Source organism: Malus domestica, chromosome 11 (genome assembly GCF_042453785.1).
Source record: "Malus domestica chromosome 11, GDT2T_hap1".
Lineage (NCBI taxonomy): Eukaryota > Viridiplantae > Streptophyta > Magnoliopsida > Rosales > Rosaceae > Malus > Malus domestica.
The window spans coordinates 11,990,488-11,996,588 of NC_091671.1; the positions used below are offsets into that span (position 1 = coordinate 11,990,488).

At 37.9% G+C, this 6,101-nt stretch overlaps 1 long non-coding RNA gene across 1 annotated transcript; it reads left to right on the forward strand.

Moving 5' to 3' along the window:
• Positions 1-2,238: 2,238 nt before the first annotated feature.
• Positions 2,239-5,883, forward strand: LOC103410738 (uncharacterized). The gene is made up of 7 exons (XR_003767138.2): positions 2,239-2,877; positions 3,018-3,072; positions 3,673-4,584; positions 4,673-4,851; positions 5,004-5,102; positions 5,196-5,276; positions 5,373-5,883. It is a non-coding gene; the product is annotated as an uncharacterized lncRNA (long non-coding RNA).
• Positions 5,884-6,101: the final 218 nt, after the last annotated feature.

The following is a 6,101-nucleotide window of genomic DNA, read 5'->3' on the forward strand; positions in this document are numbered from 1 at the left end:
GATTTATATGTGTCAACCGGATGGGTATATAGTGAAAGGGAAGGAGAACTTGTTTTGCAAATTGAAGAAATCACTATATGGCTTGAAGCAATCTCCAAGACAATGGCATTTGAGGTTTGATAAATTTATGAGAGGCCAAAATTATTCTAGAAGTCAATATGATCATTGTGTGTACTTCAAGAAGTTGCAAGATTGGTCTTTCATTTATTTGTTGATATTTGTTGATATATGTTGATGATATGTTGATTGCCTCAAAGAATGTTGAAGAGATTGAAAAATTGAAGAAGCAAATGAAGAATGAGTTTGAGATGAAGGATCTTGGTGAAGCAAATAAGATCCTTGGCATGGAGATCACTAGAGATAGAGAGAAAGGTTTGGTCAATTTTAATCAAAGACAATATCTTGAAAAGTTGATTCGGAAATTTGGAGTTCATGATTCAACCAAACCGGTTAGTACCCCTTTGGCTCCTCATTTTAAATTGAGTTCTTTACAGTGTCCTAAAACTGATAAAGAGAAGCTGCAAATGAAAAATATATCATATGCAAATTTGGTTGGTAGTTTGATGTATGCAATGGTATGCTCTAGACCGGATATTGCTCATGCAGTTGGCATGGTGAGTCAATATATGCATAATCCAGGTAAAGAGCATTGGCAAGCAGCTAAGTGGATATTGAGGTATCTCCATGGTACTCGAGACATTGGTTTATGCTTTGAGAGAGATGACTCTGGTATTGGTCATTTTGCAATTGGTTATGTTGATTCAGATTATGCAGGTGATCTGGATGGAAGAAAATCTACTACAGGCTATGTGTTTACTATGGCTAAAGGGCCAGTTTGTTGGAGATCCATTTTGCAGTCGTCTGTTGCCTTGTCTACTACAGAGGCTGAATATATAGCAGTTGCTGAAGCTATAAAGGAGGCCATTTGGATACATGGGCTGATTAGAGATTTGGGGGTTGATCAGAAGCAGGTGGAGGTACATTGTGATAGTCAGAGTGCCATTTATTTGGCTAAGTATCAGGTTCATCATGCGAGGATCAAGCACATAGATGTGCGTTATCACTTTGTTCGTGAAATTGTTGGTGAAGGGGAAATCATTCTCCAGAAGATTCCAACTAAAGACAATCCTGCTGATATGTTGACTAAGGTTGTTGGTGTCGCCAAGTTTGTTCATTGCTTGAACTTGGCTCACATTTTGCCTATATAAAGAAGGCGTTGAGCAGTAGGAGTTTTTTGGAGCATTTGGCTCGGCATGAGTTGTTCTCTTGCTAGTGTTTGGGAGTGATGTTGTGTGTTAATTGTGTTGGTTGGCTTATCATGGCGTTTTTCGGAACTTGGCCAAGGTGGAGATTGTTGGAGTATGTGGCCAAGTGGCCAACTTTTGGCTATAAAAAATTATAAAGAAAAGAAAGGACAACATGATTATGTTTCCTTGTTTTGTGGCATGTTTTGTGGCTTTTTTTAAAGCCATAATTATGAGGCTTTTTTCAGATAGAAGAAATAAGGAAGGAAGAGCTCATTTTCTGCCGAGAGCAAGGAGAGTTGTAGAGAGCCCAAAAGAAAGAATAAGTTGCTGCTTCATTTGGTTAGTAATCATCCACCAAAGTAGTTGTTGTTGTAATAGTTTTGAGCTATATGTATAGAGAAGAAATTATTCATTATATTTCTTTCTCTATTTGTTTCTGTGGTGTGTGAGAGCTATTGGGTGTATTGGGTTATTTGGGTTGTGAGATTGCCAACACTTTGTAAACTCCCATTTGGTTGATAGTGAATTCTTGGGTGAGCTTTTACTGCTCCGAGGACGTACTCCAGTTACACTGACTGTTGAGGAACCTCGTTAAAATCTTGGTATCTTTAATATTTTGTTCTTGCATTTTCATTTGATAGATTTCCTGTGGGTTAGCTTGAGTGGTTCCAACGGGTTTGGTGCTATCCTAGCACAACAAATAAGTCATCCCACCTTAAGGGAACGATCTTGTCATCATAATTAGAGAGTAACTTCAGCCGAATATCATTCTGGAGTATCAATTCTAGAAAAACACTCGTGCTTTTGCCGAATATCATTCTGGAGTATCAATTCTCGAATATTGGATGAGGAGACGCTCACCGGCATGAATCGTATAAAAAGGAATTGGGTATCCTAACTGCCTCCAACTAAAGGGAAAGATGATAGTTTGCTTAACTCACACCTGAATTTGGTAGTCCTTTAAAATCCATACTTCCATTGTATTCATCTGCATCTACTGCCTGTCACCTATTAGAGCCAAACACACTTCCGCTTCAATATATTTCCAAGCTTATCGATAATACAATGAATTCCTTAAGCATAATCTTTTGGGAGTGGGATGACTTTGAATCTTTCGTTTTCAAGGTCGAAAACCGCCATAATAATTTGTGTTGAGTCATGTATCTAATGTATGGCTCCATGGATGCACACGAAGTCTGTTCATATTGTTGTTATACCGACTGTCACCTTTTGCAAGGAGGTAAGACAGTGCTTGTTTACATTAATCTCAAATTTACATTAACGGTACTCCTCAGACAAAATGGCAAGATTGCGAAAGCTCATTCCTTGGTTTTTTATGGGGGTTGCCCTGTATAATGATTGTAAATTATTTTTTTTGCTGAATAAGGAAGTGGGCTAATTTTCTTTTACTTAAAACCTCTGCCTTCCAAGAATTATTATCTTTCGCTAGCCCGTCTTTGTCTTTGTCTCTTTCTATCTTCATATCTCTCAAATGGCATTTTGTTCATAAATCGCCCTCCCTATGTATGAGGTGAAGGGGGAAATAGATTGGTGGGATAAAAACTTCTTCTGTGCCTGCTTTTATTATAAGAGGAAGTGGCAGTGGCAGTGGCGCAATTGACCTCTTATGGTATCACTTTGCAACCCTATTGTTTAAGATATGATTCTTTGTCTTCATGTTGCTTTCTTTAATAAGGTTTGCTATCCTATCAAGAAGGATGAAATACACATTTTACAAGCTGTCATATTCGTGCATTGTTATATTTTCAGATTAATTGATTGAACACTTGGGCAAAGAATACTACTCATATGGTCACACCCAACGGTATTATGCACATTTTCCCCTTAAATCCTATGTGCCTGCTTTCTTTCCTAATCGATACACTGTTTTTATTCTCTAACACAAAACTTTATTGCACAAATTTCCATTAGAAATAGAATTTTTCTTATTTCCTTGATTCAATGTTATTTTTTTATTTATTATTTTCTAAAGTTTCTAATATAAATGGGAGAAGCTTATATGATTAATCTAATAATACTATAGAAGTTTTAGAAGGATTATGACTGGCTGCTTGTACAACCAACAGTCCGAGAGCAATTTGGCTACCTGGGGATACTGATTTGCTCCTGATAGTTTAACAGCGCTTTTGTTTAAGGTTATGTTAATAACGGTGATTTTCATGTGTGTTGAACAGTTCATTTGCGTCTATTTGCTTTAAGGTTATGTTAGTATTGAGAATGTGAATTGAGATTATACATGAAATTTGCCCTACTGTGCATTTGAAAGAAAAAAACCTACTGTGCATTGGTATTTTGAGCAGCCCCGAAACCATATCATTTGTGAATTGGATTGAATTTCTGAAGGCTGCTGCTGCCGTATTACAACATATATATGCATTGAATTTTTCTTTTTCTAATTGTGCAGATGTCCCAGCTTATTAGAAGTCGTAAGGCGATGACGACTGCACCCTATTCGATTCTCCCACCTCCTACTTCAGCCGCCATTACTCCAACAGAAATGGACCCCAGGCCGGTTGATCCGGTTGGTCCCCGGGTCTCCCATGCGCCGATGTCATCAGCCTCTTCAATGGCACTATCTGTTAGCGCCAGGTGTGGTCACCGCCGCCCCCGCACACCCGACATGACATCGACATCCACTACTAATGCCTCGAGGTCACAACAAGGTAAAGTTAATTTTGTTCCAAATTGGAGCTAGAGCTACTTTAAGTTCAATCTTTAGTTTGTTAGTTGGGTAAGTAGAAGGAAAAGGTGTCAAGCTGATAATTTAGTTTTCAATGCATGTCCTTTATATAAAGGATTCTCATCTGAATGATCATGGTAGGCATTAGGTCGTTAGTCCTCAAGTATTGAAGCAATTCATAATAGCATTTGAATTTGCTGCTTGAATTCCCAGGTTCTACTATGTATTATTTCACTTGGCGTCCACTACTGAAGCATTCAACTATTGTGATTGTTGTTGGATATCATATATTATTAATTACAATGTACAGGGTTTGGGAAATGTTATAACTTTAGGGGAGGTTCTACCAAAATTTCGGTATAATTTGTAGTGTTTGTTTGACTATTTTTTTTTTCAGCAAAGAAAAATAGCCGGGGACCTTGTCGCTAGTTGAAGATGGTGAAGGTCACCCGGGTGACCAACGAACGTATCACGATTGGATACGACGACCAGCATCGAGCTACACCAACACCGAAGTAGCATAGTGCATTGGCCCACGACATTGGTCATGTCGTTCGAACTTATTGCCCTATGCAATGGAAGTTTTGGAAGGCGATGCCAGACAAGGTGAGGACAAAGGTGCACGATTATTTGTCGGTAAGTATCCTGACTTTTTATTACTTTTCCTTTAAATATTTATATATTTATATTAATTAATGTATGTAATTAATTTGTTACATTGCAGACAAACTACAATTTCGACGACATCAACGACAATATGTTGGCGTACATCAACAGGCTCTTCGTTGAACGGTATAGCAGTGGAAGAGTGACCTGCACCAATATTTTCAGACATTTGATGATCCACAAGTCACTCTTGAGGAGGCTTGCCCGAAGGAGTTTGAGGACCGGAAAGAAAATTAGGTGTGGCGCTGCAGTCATTTTCAGGAGCCCGACTATGTGATACATTTTTTATATTAAGTCTAAAAGTATTATACGTTTCTTACTAATGTTTATGGATTTTTTTTTATATTTCATTTAAATTACAAATAATACATTTATTTTGTGTATAATAGAAGAAGGCGAAAGCCAACAAGATCAATCAGGAGAAAAAGACTCTTATCCACCATTCGGGTTTGAGGCCCTTCTCATATAGGATGGAGGCGCGGCGGCAGGTAGTAATAAAGCTTTACATATTCAATTTTTAATATGTCAGTAATATTAATTTTTTTTTTGTACTAATATTTTTCTTATCTTGTTCTATTTAGGGGGGTTCAAAATTCTCGGAGATTGATGTCTTTGCAGACGTTTATGTTCGACCCAGGAATGAGTTGGTTGAGTCCCTTCATGTAAGTATTCTTCAATTGTAATTACCATCTTACGCATTTAAGTATCATGGTTATTATTTGAATGTTATTATTAATATTTCACGTTATATTGCACAGGTGACGATGATGGAGAAGAGGTAGTTGGTTTTTTAGGAGTCTGCCTCTTAGCTTCCTCCCGAGACTCCGCTCGAGTCTATGGATATCCCCGAGGATGGGGAATGCCCGACGGTCGGGAACCTAGAGCTTCTTCATCTTCGCAGTCGAAAGGCGAGGTCACAGCTTTGACAAAAAAGGTGGTCGGCCTTAGGACTGAGCTCGCCTTGTATAAGAGCCAGATGTCACTAATTGTACAGGCCCTCAGTCAATCCGGCATTCGTCTCCTGGATATTCACCCTCGTCAACATTCGAGCCCCTCTAACCCAAGCATGCCAAGAACTCCTCCCCTTGGATCTTTGAGCCCATCCTCAACCCCGAACCCTTCTTGCCTTAATCCTTCCAGCCGTATGCAAACGACGACCTGGTAGATTATTCCTCTTTTTTTTTCTTAGTTGTTTAGTCCCTTACTTTTAAAACTTTTTCCTTGTACATACATTTCATTTTTATTTTAAATGAATTATTTTTCTCTTCATTACATTTTTTTATTCCAATATAATTTTATTATTTTATTACAAAATTAAACAGACCAAAAAAATATAATTTAAAAAAAAATAAAAAATTTGTGCAACGAATAGCTTCGTCGTGCATATTTTTTTGCGATAACCCACTTTCGTTGCGCAAAGTTTTTAGAGACAAATATTAGTCGTCCCATGTTTGTATCCTGGCATTTTATGAGATGAATGCATTCGT